Source organism: Diabrotica virgifera, chromosome 5 (genome assembly GCF_917563875.1).
Source record: "Diabrotica virgifera virgifera chromosome 5, PGI_DIABVI_V3a".
Taxonomy (NCBI): Eukaryota; Metazoa; Arthropoda; class Insecta; order Coleoptera; family Chrysomelidae; genus Diabrotica; species Diabrotica virgifera.
In genome coordinates, this window is record NC_065447.1 from 239,983,355 (window position 1) to 240,001,807 (window position 18,453).

Here is an 18,453-nt window from a genome sequence, read left to right on the forward strand (position 1 = left end):
TAATATGACAACTGTTAACTGTATTGACATAATAAAACATATAAATATTGCGGAATAATCTTATAATAAAGGAGGATATTATATTTAAATTAACTTTATCTGAGCGATAGACACGAGAAAAATGACTCACAAACAAATTTGGTATTTCCTCACTTGTTTTAGCTGACAAGTCATTAAAATTCATAACATTTGGAATTCCGTGGCTTTTATTCAAGGAGTTTACATGATTCCCAATTGTTTTCAATCTGAGGGAATAGAATTGGAAATATAAAATCTGCAGCAGTTAATGCTTTGCATTGCCTTCTAAGATCTGAAAATAAGGGATAATCAGCTGCTGACTGAGTAGGTTTGAATCTAGCACGAAAAGACTTTTTTGAAATACAAGTTTTTTTAATTCTAGAGAACACCAATATGTGGAAATTTTGAAGGTTTATATGTTTGTTTTTCGGAACATTAAGTGATATTGCTTTAGAGACTACTTCTTAGAAATTTACTTAAATAAAATAAGTTGATATTGTTCGTAAAACAAGTACTTATAGTAAATAACAAAAGCAAATATGATGTGTCAACATCCCAGCTGTCAAATAATTGTTACCAATTTATGCCAAAATGTCACCTTCATTCGATCATAGTTAAAGTGTGATCCGGACAAATGTATTTCATAAAAACGCATTATAATCCATTTATACAAATTAAATGAAACAAGTTATGCTGTATTTCTTTAAGTTTATATTAATACAAATCTTAAAATATTATTTCTACATGTATATGATAGAATATATCTAATGGCTGTAATTTTATAGTACTTGGCTAAACGATTCTAAGAACGAACAGACCCTCGACTTAAATATTTCATGTTGGTATCATGTGGTATCACTTGCTATGGCGCAGATGACGCACAACAGTATTTAAATTGTACGGACTGTATGTGACTATGATGAGAAAAAGAATAGCAATGATAGACGATTATTTCTCGACATTGTGCATACAAAACAAGTATGGATATTCATCTGACATAATAGAAAAACATCAATACATATTGAGTGAGGAATACATCAAGTGCGTGTTTTGGCCTCAATTATTAATTATATGCTGAATATAATAATCTGATCTTCACTAGAAGAACGTTTGCAGGAAGCAGGACTCATTGGTATTGTGATAAAATATAAGGTATGCAGATGATAATATCTACCTAATGGAAGATATAAGTATTATAATGATAATAGCAGAAAATATAGAATAGCTCACATATAGCTCCACAGAGAAATCAATTTCCAACTATACCAATCGAAATAAAATCTAGAGAAAAATTGAAACTGCCAGAGCAGGATTCATAAACATGGGAAACAGACTTTGCAACTCAAGTTGACAATACCAATAGGACTGAGAACATGGACATGGACTGTATAGCTGTGAAACATACTTTGCCACTCAAAGTTGGCAATACCAATAGGACTCAGAACATGGACATGAACTGTATAGCTGTGAAACATGGACACTCAAAAATGGTGACATCAACAGGTTGAAACACATTTGAAATGTGGCTGTACAGAAGAAGGTTGTGAATAAGTTGGATAACAACAACCAAGAGACTTGGACCATAAGAATAACCTGAGAAAAAAGCACTTTTATTATAGGTCAAGTGGAAGGTTCTGTGACAAAGAAAAATACCACATAGTAATTAAGAGATATTCACAAATGTTTTAAACAAACACTTCTTCTTCCTTTTTATCAGCCATTTTGTGCATTGGTTTATACCTTTATGGAAGATTGTCACTCAACCTCTTGTGCCGTTGTCCAATAGTTCTTCTACCACTTGGTGATTTGTCTGTTTGTTGTTTTAAAGACTCTTGTGTCAGAAATTCTACTGATGTGATTGTTCCATTATTTTTTTGTATTCAGTGTACACTCGTTTATATTGTTTACATTACATTTTGTTCAGATTAGGCTAGGAACCGAAGCTTTGCACCTCGCAATTTTTACAGAATGGATAGATTTGCTTGAAAATTTGAAAATAAGTAGTATATAGACCAAGGATCAAAATCTATATGGTGCCGACAGGCGCTTTTACCATGGGGTGGAAATTTTACCCCATCACGGGGGTGGAAATTTTTTATTATATTTTGACCGCAAAAGTTGCTAAAAACATTCATTCTAAGCAAAAAATATTCTATACATTCTTTTGATAAAATTAACAGTTTTCGATTTATTTGCCATCGAAAATGTTAGTTTTACATATATCGAAAAAATCAATGTTTTGATAGGTATACTCATTTACGATGCATTCAATTTTTGCCGTAGAAAAAAATTTTTCAAACCAAGTTATTGAGAACTGAATAACCTACAATTTTATATTGAAACATTTTTTCTTATCTCTGATGCTAATCTTTATATTCTGAAGAAAATGGCATTTTTTACCAAGCTACAAAAAATCTTTATTCGCTTTTAACTCCTCTTTTTAAAAACTAATCATTCTAAGCCAGTCAAACATCTAGAATCTATTAATTATACATAAATAAATAAGAATGAATAAGGCCAATGACTAAAAACACCGCTAACTTACATTATTATGCTTTCATTTGGATTTCTCCTTTTTTTTTTTCAAAAAAATATATTGATTTTTTAACCCTAGCATTTTTAATTTTGATCCTAGAAGTTTGGTAAAAAAGAATTTTGTAGGTTTTAATAAGGTCTTTAAGGTTATTAATATTAATTCTTGTTAAAATCCTCAGTCGCAAAAAGAGGTGACTTTGAAAGGGTTGGTAAAGGTGGTTTTTGCATGTTATTACAAGTTATAATTGTCGATAGCTCACTCAATTTTTGCCGTAGAAAAAATTTTTGCAAACCATGTTTTTGGAAATTAAATCGGCTACAATTTCATATTTGAACATTTTTTTTGTATCTCTGATGCTAATCTTGCTATTCTGAAGAAAATGCAATTTTTTCCAAACTACAAAAATTCGTTATTTGTTTTAACTCCATTTTTTAAAAACTATTCATTCTAAGCCGGTCAAACTTCTAGAACCTATTAATAATACATAAATAAAAAAATACCAAATAAGGTCAATGACTAATTTTAATTAGGGTGGTGATTAGGGTGTTGCTTCCAATCACTTTTTCGCTAAAAAAGAATAGGGACTGACATTCTTTTCATTATAAGTTACTTAATTTTTGAGCTAGAGACTTTTTTTTATTTCTGGAGATAGATATTTTTATTACTTTAAATTAGTTTGAACAAGTTGTCCTCGAAAAATGCATAGTTTTCTCGTCTTTTGACTTTGAAACTACAGTATTTAGCATTTGACGAAGAAGAGCCAACATATAATAAAGTATAGCTCGATTACTATTGGTCTTAAAGAAAATCTAAAAACACGTTTTTGTGTATTTTTTCAAAAGGTACATTTTTGTTAAGTTGTTTTGATAAAACGAAAACTTTTGGAGTTATTAGCAGAAAACTTATTAAATAGAAACATTGATTTTTTCGATATAAAACCAACACTTTCGATGGCGAATAAATCGAAAACTATCAATTTTATTAAAAAAATGTATAGAACGTGTTTTGCTAAGAATGAACGTTTTTACCAACTTTTGTGATTAAAACATAATAAAAAATTTCCACCCCTGAGATGGGGTGGCAACCACCCCCATTGTAAAAGCGCCTTTCGGCATGATATAGATTTTGATCCTTGGACTATCCACTACTTATTCTCAATTTTTCAAGCAAATCGATCCATTCTGTAAAAATTGCGAGGTTTTGTCCTATGTTAAGAGGATCGGTACGTTTTTTCGGCTGCAATGCTCTTCAAATGGGGATTATTTTTTTCGAATCCTGAGAAAACTAATAAGTATTTTTAAAAAATTTAAAAGCAGAATGAAAGATTACGTTATTAGCGAGGGCCGAAAGTCCCTGAGAACTTCTATAATGTTTATTTTAATAAGTTACACTGGTGAAAAACTAAGAGAAAATTTAGTGTTATTTTTAATTTCAAATATCTCATTTAAAATAAACTTTTTATTTATTCTAAGGGACTTTCGGCCCTCGGTAATAATTTAGTCTTTCATTCTGCGTTTAGATTTTTCAAAAATATTTATTGGTTTTTTCAGGATTCGAAAAAAATGAACACAATGTCCGTGGTAATATTTTCCAATCTATCTTTGTCATACAACGCACTTAGTCGAATAGAATATTGTCAGTCAGACACTGACAATCAGTGACAATTTTAAATAATTCTTCTTCTTCTTCTTTAGTTTATTGGCCTCCACCTACTTGGGTATTTGGCCAGCTCATCGTCGCGGAATAAGGGAAAAATCTCTTATTCACTTACAATTTGGAGTTAGTATATTGTAAAATTTTATTCTTCTTCTTCTTCTTCTTCTTTAGTTAACTGGCAATTTTGGTTGGTGTGGGAAAAACATGACAAGATAAAAAAATTCACGCTAGGGGTAACTGTCTATCAATAAATAATCTTCTTTTTCTTTATTTGACATGAATCGGGAATATTTTTAGTTGTTGATTAAATAATATTGATATACATATAGTGTATTTGATAAATAATTGATTTAAGAGGTGAACTTTATAAAAAGTTATTTATTGTGTATTATTTATGGAAGATAGAAGCAGAGAATACATTAAGATATATTCTGTGATCCAAGTATTTTGTTGTTAAAGATGTTAAAAATAATTGTAAGCGTTCCATAGTAACAATATATTATTAAAAAATCACTTTAACACTTTTTCTCTTTTCTCGATTGAGTATTAGTTTTTGTTGTAGATGTGTACATATAAATTATTACAGTCACTGAATACATAGCTAGTGAAAAAATTATCACATTTATTAACTGAATTAATAATTAACAATTATACAAAAAATAACAGTTATCCAAGAACATTCAAAAGCCATCTCTTTAAGCTAGTTATGACATTGTTAAGTAGAATGACATTCTAGTAATGCACATATCCATACCAGTGTGAATTTTACTACACGTAATTTGCCATGTAAAGACAGAAAAGGTAGGGACAGCCGTAAAATATTTGCGAATTATGTACCCATAGCCTTAAGCTTCATTACTTGGACTAGATCTCTCCACTCCTTATTCAGTCATGAATCTGTACACCTTATTCAGCTCAGCAGTGTGTTTCCAGTAATTCTTCTGAATATTCTCATTCTGTTTCCAGCATTCTCTATGTTTTGGCTGTGTCGGGTATTGTTTGTGATGCATACGCAATTAATGGTTTTATGCTGGCCTTATAGATTCTTAATTTCATCTCACAGTTGTATATTATAATTGAAAAAAAAAAGAACAAGAAAAGAAAAAAAGGGAGAAAAAAGAAAAAAACTAAGAAGATGTAAACCTCCGAGATGTTGAATCGAGTTTATTTCTTAGCGTAGTAAAAAAAACAATTAAAAAAGAAAAAGAATAAAAAAATACAAAAAAAAATAAATATATACAAAAAAATATTTACATCCAAAACAGTGTATTTTTTAGATAGTAGTATATTAGTTTGTTATGTACGTACATATACAGGGTGATTGATTAGTAGGGTCAAGCTCAATAGCTCCGCTATAGTAATAGATAGCAATAAAAGTTAATAACAAAAATTTTAGCCACCTTTGAGCTTCACATTACAAAATTAGTTAGAATGTTACAGGGTGTTCGATAACACAGTGGCAGACCAAACTTATGTTTTTTTAAATGGAACACCCTATATTTTATTTTAAATTCGAAATCCTGTTAACTTCTCCATCACAAAAACATAAAGGTTTGTTATGTTATACAGGGTATTTACAAAGTTATAACCAATTTTATATGAAAATCGTAACAAGTTCAACTCCCTGTATAAATAAAAATAAGCAAAACAACAATGGTTTATTGATGCCATATTTTTTAACGTATTGTCAAAATTTTCAAGAATGGTCGATATTGCTAATTTTCTTTAAGTATATCAAATACAGGGTGAGTCAAAACGCAAGTACATTATTTTCTCAGTAATTTTAAATCGAACACCCTGTATTTTATATCACTATTGAAAAGTACCATTACCGTACTTTAACTTTTAGATAACATTCCCTATGTCTAAATTTATTAGTTTTCGAGATATTTTCATTTTTCAATGGACCAGTAGCGTGGCCACCCAAATCACCAGAATTTAATAAACTGGACTGATTTTTTTGGAGTTACGTTAATAATGAAGTTTATAAAATACCTCCAACAACAATGAGATGAGATGAAAAATAGAATACAAAGTGTATTTCGATGTGTTAATTTACAAATGCTCCGTAGAGTAAGTAGCTCATTCAATGATCGTTTTTAGGCGTACATAAATGTGTTAGGAGATAACTTGAACACCTTATGTAATTAAATATTAAAAATATTTTATTAAAAGTAGCTTCTAATTTTTTCAAACATGTTTTTTTGCAAAATGTATTACCGATAAATTATGTTTCATTCTTTATTTGTTACATTGTTACATTTATATTCATACAAAAGTAGTGTTTAATTGTCTTCACAAAATATTGCATTTTGTGTTTGTGTGTTTTTTTGTAAAATTTATTACTAATTTTCTTTGTTTATTTGTTGCATTTACATAAAAAGATAGTTTTTAATTGTTTCAAAAATGTTGCATGTAGTGGTTGTGTTTTTGTTTGTAAATTGTATTACTAATAAATTATTTTTATTTCTTTATTTGCTACAGTGTTACATTGATTACCGGATTTATAATCGGTAATCTTCAATTGTCAATTCAGTCACGGCTTACTTAAAATTTAGATAAATTTAAACACCTAAAATAATTTGCTCCGAAAAATGAAAATATCTCGAAAACTAATAAATTTGGGCATAGGAGATGTTATATAAAAATTAAAGTATGTTAATAATACTTTTCAATAATGATATAAAATACAGGGTGTTCCATTTAACATTACTGAGAAAATAATGTACTTGCGTTTTGACTCACCCTGTATTTGATATAAAGAAAATTAGCAATATCAATAATTCTTAAAAATTTTGACAATAAATAAAAAAATATGGCATTAATAAACCATTTCTGTTGTGCTTATTTTTATTTATACAGGGAGTTGAACTTGTTACGATTTTCATACAAAATTGGTTATAACTTTGTAAATACCCTGTATAACATTACAAACCTTTATATTTTTGTGATGGAGAAGTTAACAGGATTTCGACTATAAAATAAATTATAGGGTGTTCCATTTAAAAAACATAAGTTAGGTCTGCCACTGTGTTATCGAACACCCTGTAACATTCTAACTAATTTTTTAATGTGAAGCTCAAAGTTGGCTACAATTTTTGTTATTAACTTTTATTGCTATCTATTACTATAGCGGAGCTATTGAGCTTTATCCTACTAATCAATCACCCTGTATTTAGAGTTAGAAATACAGAAAAAATTCCTCTAAAAACAAAATTGTTTGTTTTTAAAATAAATTGTCTGGCTAATTGGCTCAGCAAAGGCCACCAAATTCACAAAAAAAATCTCACAGTTAAACTGTTATACCATGAGTATATACCATGTAGTGTTATTAAGGGGGTATTCCCAAAATTTCGGCCCCAATGCTTTTTAAATGCATTCATTTTTTTCGAATCCTGAGAAAACGTAATAAGTATTTTTGAAAAATTTAAACGCAGAATGAAAGATTACGTTATTACCCAGGGCCGAAAGTTTCCGAAAACTTATATGTTTATTTTAATAAGTTGCAGGGGTAAAAAAAAGAAAATTTAGTGTGATTTTTAATTTCAAATACAATATATCATTAAAAAAACTTTTTGTTTATTCTAAGCGACTTTCGGCCCTCGGTAATAATGTAATCTTTCATTCTGCATTTAAATTTTTCAAAAATATTTATCAGTTTTCTCAGGATTCGAAAAAAATGAATGTATTTAAAGAGCACTGGGACCAATATTTTGGGTAAGCAGACATTACTTGTTCAATACTAACTCTATCGACGTCCAGTCTAGATCTTATTAGTTTTTACTAATTACTGTTGTTCCCGTTTTCGACGTGAAATTTCGAGGATTGACGAGTTGAAATCGTCTGTATTTTTTTGCGAGAAAGTTTTATTTTTAATTTAATGACTACATATTTTCACTTTGTTTCATTTTTCAACTGCTTCCGAATTCCTGACTGTCGATATAAAATATATATTACTTTTTCACAACATCGTAAATCTTAAATAGTTCTAACTCGTTAACGACTAAATTTATTATGTATAAATAAAATATACTCAATCAAGATATTAACGACGAGTTGAAAAGCACCCATGTTGGCATTCTATTGAATGAACAATTAAATTTTGGCGAGTGTATTGAAGTGATAGGTCAACGAGCTTAAGGAATCTTGGACAAAGAAATCCTAAACACTCTGTGAGTGCCAGATATATTATAACATTTTGTAATCCTATTGTTAGACTGGCTTTTGATTTTTTTCATTTGATTGGTGGTTAACATTATCATTATCACTATTGGGCTATATAATAATACAGTGAGGGTACTTTTTTTGAAGCGTTTTGTATTTGGAGTTACATCTAGCATGCTATATCAGCGCGTAACATTCAAAATCTGTTGTTTTGTGTCTTCAAGTGTATTCTTCGTTTTGAAGGTTGACGATCAAGGCTAGGTGTATTTTTAATCTTATTGTTCACGTCGATATAACATCTCATAATCCGTATTTTCAATCCTAAATCAAGGTTTTAAAGTGCAGAATACTCGTTTCATTTTTATAAAATGTATTTTGGATTTTTATCTGGTATGTATTGGGACACCACATGTATATCACATGCACATCTTTGGAAGAAAGGCATTGAGATGAATCCTATGCCCTATAAATGAGAACAACAGGTGGCGAATCAGATACAATTATGAAATATAATATAAGTATGTAAGAACCTTTATCTCAGTAAGTTTCACCTACAGCATCTTCAATGGGCAAACAATGTATTTAATGGAAGAAAACAGACTTAAAAAAAACTGCTGAGTGCAAGAATGCAGGGTAAGAGATTTTTGGAAGACAGAGAAGCCGATAGAAGCCTGATGTGGATTATTCGGACCTGTCACATGTACCGATTATATGGAAGAACTGGCTTTTTCTTCTGTTGAAGCCGTCTGTTCTCCACTCACTGGTCGTACTGCATCTGTTTTGCTTAATATTGTATACATTCCATTAAGAGTGTAGGCCCAAATATTTTATGGCTATCCCTACTTTTTCTGTCTACACGGCAAATTACTTGTAGTAAAATTCTCACCGGTATGGATATGTAAACATTACTTGACAATGGCATCATTAACTTTAAAAGAGATGGCTTTTCAATGTTCTTGGATAACTGTTACTTGTATAATTGCTTAAATTATTAATTCAGTTAATTAATATGATTATTTCATTCATAGGAGATTCTGACCAATAGAAAGCTACAGAAATCTGAATTAAATCGATAATTTTTGATAATCTGCCGTCGTTAAGTATATTACGTCAGATGCCCTTCGTTGCTACGAAAAAATACATTCAGTGACATTAATGACAATTAATGTTTTAAAAATTATAAAAGTGATGACTTTCAATCGTCAAATATTTATAAAAACTGTGTGTTTAATGGTACTTACATAAATAAATTATAATAAAATTTTGGCTTTGAACAGTTTTATTCATGAAATAATCGCAACAAATTGCACTCGACCTCTGAAATTAATATAGAATTTTTGCTCTCGTGACACTTTGACATAATTTCACTCGCCTTCGGCTCGTGAAATAATTTCAGAGCTCTTGTGCAATTAGGTACTACTGATAATTTTTCACTAACTATGCATTCAGTGATTGTAATAATTTATATACTGTACAACAAATACTAATACTCAATCGAGAAAAGAGGAAAAGTGATTTTTTAATAATATATTGTTACTATGGAACGCTTACAATTTTGAACATCTTTAAAAACAAAATACTTGGATCACAGAATATTTCCTGGTGTATTCTCTGCTTGGATCCTCCATAAATAATAAACAATAAATAACTTTTTATTAAGTTCACGTGTTAAATCAATTATTTATCAAATACACTATCAATATTATTTAATCAACAACTCAAAATATTCCCGATGCCATGTCAAATATTTAAAATTGTCACTGTCTTGTCTCCATATTCTATTTGACTCAGTGCGTTGTATGACAAAGATAGCGAATGTTCGATTTGGAAAATATCACCACGGACATGGTGTCCATTTTTTCGAATCGTGAAGAAACTAATAAATATTTAAAAAAAAATTTAAACGCAGAATGAAAGCCTAAATTATTATCGAGGGCCGAAAGTCCCTTAGAATAAATAAAAAGTTTCTTTTGAATGAGATATTTGAAATTAAAAATCACACTACATTTTCTCTTAGTTTTTCACCCCTGTAATTTATTAAAATAAACATTATAGAAGTTTTTGTAGAACTTTCATTCTGCGTTTAAATTTTTCAAAAATACTCGTTAGTTTTCTCAGGATTCGAAAAAAAAATCCTATTTAAATAGCATTGGAGCCGAAACTTTGTACCGATCCCCTTAACGATAAAATAGTGTTAATCACAACTGATTAAGTTAGAAAACAAACTTGAGACTCTTTGGGAAAACAGCTGAAAGAATATAGTCTTTCTCTCTGAGTGTACTCTTTATTCTTTATTAATCCAATATTTCGTTGATAGTCATATCCCTGATGTCTGATATCCCTGATGATGTTGATGCACTCGATGGACCTTAAATTTCCCCCTGATTTACCCACAGCTCTTCTACGAAGGCGAGATTGAACTCTCTCCCTCTCTTATAACAGCAGTAAGTTTTACCCTGGTTTTACCCCAGGATCTGATTGGAGTCATTGAGACTTGTTTCCCCAATGGATGTCGTCTCTGCATATTCCCTTTATATTTTTTTGTTGATTTTTAATGCGCCTTTGCCAGCTTATCTCATGCTGCTATATGGAAAATTTTAGAGCTAAGAAACATCTCGCATAAAATAATTTCCATTATAAACATACTGTGCACTAAATGCAGCGTGACACACAGTGGCATCAACAGTGACGAATTTGACGTACTTACTGGAGTCAGACAGGGATACGTGCTTTCTCCGCTTCTTTTTAACATTGCTATAGACTATGTTCTCTTCAAACTAGACTCCGACACAAGAGGGATCCAATGGACGTTAACCACAGGCCTAAGCGATCTAGAATACGCGGACGATATCTGCCTATTAGGACAAAGGTTCCAAGATGTGGCTGATCAATTGGAAATAGTTTCCACTGTAGCCAATAAAATATGCAAAGTATTGCAAAGACTAGATTGGAATCCCCAAGGAAAAAGAAAAAGAGGTCGCCCAGCACAAACTTGAAGAAGATCCATCATGGACGAGATAAAAGGTCAAGGAAAGTCTTAGAATGAGGTGAAGGTCTTAGTGTAAAATAGAACCCGTAGGCGCGTTTTTACTGAAGCTCTGTGCTCCACTTAGAAGTTATACCTATATATTTTACAACATACAATTTCTAATTATACAAAATATTCAAATTAAAAAAGGTAGAATTAAACAATTAAAGGTAAAATTAAACAAGGTAGTTGCAAAAAACAACAAAAGGATTACTAGAGGGATGCCCAACGTCACCAACTCTATTTAAAATATTTTTAGAACACGCACTAACAAGACAAAATGTAGGATGTAGGGGTATGGGAATACCAATAAGGGACGATTATCTCTACACATTGTGTTTCGCAGACGATCAGGTGGTGATGGCTCAAGATGAAGAGGATATCACTTACATGGTAAGAACACTAAAAGAGGAATACAAAAAGGTGGGCCTGGAAATAAATATGAACAAAACGGAATACTTAGCAATATCGGAAGAAGACGTCAAAAATTTGGAAATAGAAGAACAAGTAGAAATAAAAGGAACGAAGAATTTTAAATATTTGGGCTTTATAATGTCGAAAAATGGAACAACAGAAGCAGAAATAAAAAATAGATTGGGACAAACAAGATCTTGCATCAGACAACTCCATAATGTAATCTAGAATAAAAACATCAAGGGGAAAAACAAAAAAAAATGATATACCAAACAATAGTACGAGGCATCATGACATATGCCGCAGAAATTTGGGTCATAAACAAAAAAACCCAAAAGAGCATTCTGGTAACCGAAATGGAATACTGGAGAAGATGGTCTCACCAGAAGAGACAGCATAACAAATAAGGACATAAGGAGAATAATGCAAGTGGAAAAAGATGCCATGCAATATACAGGGTGTCCAGAAACTCTACCGACAAACGAAGACAAGAGATTCCTCAGATAATTTTAAGACAATTTAACCAAATTCATCTAGTCCGAAAATGCTTCCTAAATGAGCTAGAGCTATTTGAAGATGGCGTCCGGTAATTAGTTTTTCTTAAATATCTCCAAAACGCCTCCATTTAGAAAAACAAAAATTGGTACTCTATTGCAAATTTCTACTACCGGTCATAGGCGTCCGTTTTGGGTAGGGTAACAGTTATATTATCGCATAACTTTTTTGTTTTTAATTTTTAAGCATTTTTGAGTCTGGATTATTAAAATGTACTGTATTTATAGTACTAAAAGGTACGCTTACTTTAAGTCGATAGGATACACCGGTTTCTAGAAAAATCGATTTGAAAATTTTTCGTTTTTTAATATCAAAAAATGAAATTAAAAAAAAACTATTTAGAAAAACGAAAACTGGTACGCTTATTTATATTCCAGAGATGAATTGATTTCATTAATTGCGAATTTCTAGTACCGGTCATATGCGTCCGTTTTGGGTAGGTCAATGGTTATTTTATTGCATAACTTTTTTGTCTTCCATTTTTAAGAATTTTTGACACTAGATTATTAAATTATGAGGTATTCTAGTACTAAAAGTTACTCTTGCTTTAAGTTGGTAAAATACACCGTTTTTTTTATTCAATTTTTTTTTGCAAATTCAGGAAACGAAAAATTTTCAAATCGATTTTTCTAGAAAACGGAGTGTCCTACCGACTTAAAGCAAGAGTACCTTTTAGTACTATAATAGCTTAGAAGTTAACAATCCAGTATCAAAAGTGCTTAAAAGTTAAAGACGAAAAAGTTATGCGGTAAAATAACCGTTGCCCCACCCAAAACGGACGCCTATGACTGGTACTAGAAATTCACAATGGATTGAATCGATTTGTCTCTGGATGATAAATATGTGTACCAATTTTCGTTTTTCTAACTAGATGCGTTCTGCAGGAATTTAAGAAAAACTAATTACAAAACGCCATATTCAAAGAGCTCTAGCTCCCTTTGGAAGCATTTTCGGACTAGGTGAATTTGGTGAAATTGTCTTAAAATTATCTGAGGAATCTCCTGTCTTCGTATGTCGGTAGAGTTTCTGGACACCCTGTATAGACGAGTGAAGGCTAAAATGGTACGACCACGTACGCAGAGCAGAAAACACATGGATAAACAAATACATTCAATCAAATGTACAGTAACAGTAGGAAATAGAACAAAGGGGAAGACTTAAACCTAGATACAAGGAACGAATAGAACAAGATATACCAATTTGTATAAAATAAAAATAAAATATTGGTAAAATATAGCGCAAAATATATCGTAATAGAAAACATGCTTAAATAATGGTGATAGAGAATAAATAATTTCGATGAGATAAAAAAAAAGTTCACTGACTTTAATATAACATTTGTTATAAAAACACAAAAATATTGTGTATTTTTCTCGTATTTATAATGTACCACAAGTTTTGATTATAGAATGCTTTTTTCTTAAACCTAATTGAAGCACAAACTATATAATTTATAGCAACAATAGGTCGCGGGCGAGTGAAAAATAATAATGCAAATAGTTAATATTAAGCAATTGTTTTGACCAACAGACAGTCTCTTAATGACCACACTAAATATAGCAAATGACATACGAGTTAGAGTGCGAATCTACAACCTACATATATGTTCCAGAGAAGCCTCACCGCCGCTCTAAAAATAAAACAAACATACACAGTGCGTTTGCAGGTCGCCGCAAATTCGATTTTGATGAAAATTTTCACTATTAGGATGACTCATCTAAAGTTCCCACTAAAATGATGTTTCGTTCGATATCTAGTAATTATTTCGTAAGTGTATAATAAGTTGTTTATAATCTACAATGAATCCAGTTCCCAGTTGGCAGACCCCATTTGGTAAAAATATTTTTTGCGTACATGCTTAAAGACAGTGAAGTTCCTAAAGAGGTTGTAAACAGAAGATACAAGTGTTGTACCAAGATAAGACAAGTGCCGTAACTTCCAAAACGGAATAGTGTGGTATGTAACATACAAAAGTCTTATTTTCAACTGTGGACACGTCTGTTGGATTCTTTTTTATCTGCCATCTATGTTCATTTTACTTTATACATGCTCATTATTTGTAATTACGTCGTATGCGTACGCTACGTGTCGTAACAAGAGATGACAAGTGCCGTAACTTCTAAAACCAAGTAATGTGGTACGTAACATACAATAGTCTCATTTTGAACTTTGGAAACTTCTGTTAGATTCTTTTTTACCTGTTATCTATGTTCATTTTACTTTTACTGTACGCTACATGTCACAACAAGAGATGACAAGTGGCGTAACTTCTATAACCAAGTAATGTGGTACGTAACATACAAAAGTCTTATTTGGATCTGTAGAAACTTCTGTTAGTTTCTTTTTTATCTGCCATCTATGGTTATTTTACTTTATACATGCTCATAATGCTCATTATTTCTAATTACGTCGTATGCGTACGCTACGTGTCATAACAAGAGATGACAAGTGCCGTAACTTCTAAAACCAAGTAATGTGGTACGTAACATACAAAAGTCTAATTTTGAACTGTGGAAACTTCTGTTAGATTCTTTTTTATCTGTTATCTATGTTCATTTTACTTTATACATGCTCATTATTTGTAATTACGTCGTATGCTTACGCTACGTGTCGTAACAAGAGATGACAAGTGCCGTAACTTCTAAAACCAAGTAATGTGGTACGTAACATACAAAAGTCTCATTTTGAACTTTGGAAACTTCTGTTAGATTCTTTTTTACCTGTTATCTATGTTCATTTTACTTTATACATGCTCATTATTTGTAATTACGTCGTATGCGTACGCTGCGTGTCGTAACAAGAGATGACAAGTGCCGTAAATTCTAAAACCAAGTAATGTGGTAGTTACAAAAGTCTTATTTTGCTCTGTGGAAACTTCTGTTAGATCTTTTTCATCTGCCATCTATGTTCATTTTACTTTATACATGCTCATAATGCTCATTATTTCTAATTACGTCGTATGCGTACGCTACGTGTCATAACAAGAGATGAAAAATGGTGTAACTTCTAAAACCAAATAATGTGGTACGTAACATACAAAAGTCTCATTTTGAACTGTGGAAACTTCTGTTAGATTCTTTTTTGTCTGTTATCTACTTATTATCTGTTATTTTACTTTATACATGCTCATTATTTGTAATTACGTCGTATGCGTACGCTACGTGTCGTAACAAGAGATGACAAGTGCCGTAACTTCTAAAACCAAGTAATGTGGTAGTTACAAAAGTCTTATTTTGATCTGTGTTAACTTCTGTTAGATTCTTTTTTATCTGCCATCTATGTTCATTTTACTTTATACATGCTCATAATGCTCATTATTTCTAATTACGTCGTATGCGTACGCTACGTGTCATAACAAGAGATGACAAGTGGCGTAACTTCTAAAACCAAATAATGTGGTACCTTCGTAACATACAAAAGTCTCATTTTGAACTGTGGAAACTTCTGTTAGATTCTTTTTTATCTGTTATCTATGTTCATTTTACTTTATACATGCTCATTATTTGTAATTACGTCGTATGCGTACGCTACGTGTCGTAACAAGAGATGACAAGTGCCGTAACTTCTAAAACCCAAGTAAAGTGGTATGAGACATACAAAAGTCATATTTTGAACTCAAGAGACTTATGTTGGATTATTTTATGCGCCATACAAATTAATTTTATTTTATACATACTTAATATTTGCAATAACGTCGTGTGTGTACGGTGCGTGTCGTACCAAGGGATGACAAGTGCCGTAACATCCATGTGGTACGTAACATACAACTGTCTTATTTTAAACTGTGGAAACTTCTGTTAGATTCCTTTTATCTGCCATCTATATTCATTTTACTTTATAGGCCTTGCAACTCCTTAAGGGTGGTATCTAAGAATGGAATACTTCGAGAACGAGGAGTGCTCCCCAAACCTCCCAGCACTCCACGATCCCACGATTTCTAGTTTAGTACTTATATATTGTTGGATCGCCGTTTTTGTGTAATAAAATGGTAAGTGCACTGTGCGACCTTGTAGGTGTTTCACTTTGGTGCATACATAAGTTCCTAAGTAAGTTCCTGCATAAATTCCATAAACATATCCTTTAAATTCTTTAAAAGTCTGTCTCTTCCAATCTTTGCGGCATCTGTAACCATGTTGTCTTCTCCTGAAGCTTTGTTTTCTTCCTCGCAGGAGAGAGGGAAACGAATACCAAGAATCTGTACACTGTACAAAAATGCTTTAAATAAGAAATGTAGCTGAGATAATTTTAAACAAAAATGTTTATTATCACTTTTTGTATATAATTAACGGTTGTCCCAGAAACAACGCTTGAAGTAACTGGCGATTTTGAATATCAGTTTTTTTAAATAAAATTGTATCATCTCTTCGGTAAAAATTCCACGTCTTTTAATCAGAGTGTCTATCGACAAAAATCAAAATGCATTTTAAAGGTAGACTGCAACTTTCGTACGCAATTTTTGGATTTTGCCGCAAATTATGTCAGTTTTTATAAAGCTATTAAATCAATAAACTTTGCTCGATTTTTGCCATTTTTTAAAATTCTCATGAGATCAATAAAATGTATTACTTTCATCGACTGGTCGCTGTGGAATTTCCATTGTTAGAGCCTAATCTTCAAAACCTATAGCATGTTTGAAGTATGCCTAAAAAACGCTGAATTTAAACTTTCACATTACTAACGATCTAAAACGTTTAAAACTGGTTATTTTTGGATTGCACAAGTACGTGTTTCGAAACTACACAACTTGAGCTACAAATTCCACCAAACGCCTTACGCCTTCTTCGTGGAAGCATTTACGTGACGTTTGTTATGTGAAAGTTTAAATGCAACGTTTTTTAGACTTATTTCACATGCCTCATATTTGTTACCAAAAAAAAACTCCAAATTTCATGATATAGGTTTTAAAGATTAGGCCCTAACAGTGGAAATTCTACAGCTTCTTGTCAACGGAAGTGATACATTTTATTGATCTCATGAGAATCGTTAAAGATGCAGTTTTGATAAGTGCGATAAATGCAGTTTTGATAGTTCCGAGTTAATCAGCTTCAAAGTTATTTGAGTTTTATAAATTCTAGGAGTCATTAAACTAAATAGACCAGGGCGCATCTGTAAAAATATTAGTAAATTTGGACGTTGAGGGGTGACTCAAATTTTTTTGCAGAAATTGCTTAAAAATAACTCAAATAATAATATTTGAGTTACCCTCCCTCTCAAAAAGGTCCGGAACATTGTTTAGATAAACAAAATATCAAAAAATGAAGGGAAAATTCGATTTTTTGCTTGGTTCTTTGATTGTAACATTAAAAATATTCATTTCCGAGAAAAGTTGTATTAACATAAAAGTTGTGTAATTAAATTTCCTACAATATAGAATTAGTTAAAAGTTTAAAAAATAGTCACCATTGTTGAAAAATAGCAATAATTGCGAAAAAACCATACAAAAACAAGTATTCGCATTTTACTTTTTTAAACAATTTATGCTAGACTTAGGACCTTAATATTTCACCCAGAAAAACATTATGATACAGTAAACCAATACTGTAAATTTCATTAAGATCGGTTCAATAGATTTTGCAAAATAAATTTTGCAATCCAGCTTTCGCAAAAAAAAATTCATTTTTTCAAAATGTTACAGGACTGAAAATAAAGCAGATAGCAAGTTGAAATTTTTTTTGCGTATAGAAGTGTATTGTACCTTTTCTTTGCAATTTGAAAAATTAAAATCGGTTAACTACCACGGCGTCAGGATTTTTTTTAAATAAACATTAATTATTGGTGCTCTGCGCAGGACAGTGGATAGTTTGCTCTGATTGGGCATTCCAATGACCTTTGATAATGATTGATACATTTTAATTTTTACTACATTTCGATATAAATAAATAAATTTGTTTATTGCAAAATAAAGACACATACTCTATCCTTTGAAATAACACTTTTTTTACCAAAAACTTTCTTTGTTCATATATTTTAACTTAGAGAATAAAAGTTTATTATTTTTAAACATATGCAATTGTTTAAACAATATTTCACAAACAATAATAAAATAAGTTTGATTTTTGTGGAATTAAAATATTAAAATACA

At 31.1% G+C, this 18,453-nt stretch overlaps 1 protein-coding gene across 14 annotated transcripts in view; it reads left to right on the plus strand.

The window, feature by feature from the left end:
- LOC114343397 (F-actin-monooxygenase Mical) overlaps positions 1 to 18,453 on the plus strand; it is a 228,788-nt gene that overhangs the window by 5,732 nt on the left and 204,603 nt on the right. The window contains exon 1 of one of the 14 annotated variants that reach the window (XM_028294239.2): positions 14,051 to 14,327. The exons of 11 other annotated variants lie outside the window; for them this stretch is intronic. The gene's annotated coding sequence lies outside the window, so the exon portion shown is untranslated. Of the gene's footprint in view, positions 1 to 14,050; positions 14,328 to 14,489; positions 14,509 to 15,565; positions 15,585 to 18,453 lie in introns of those variants that run through there. 2 more of the 14 variants (XM_050650930.1, XM_028294253.2) reach the window with 2 other exon arrangements.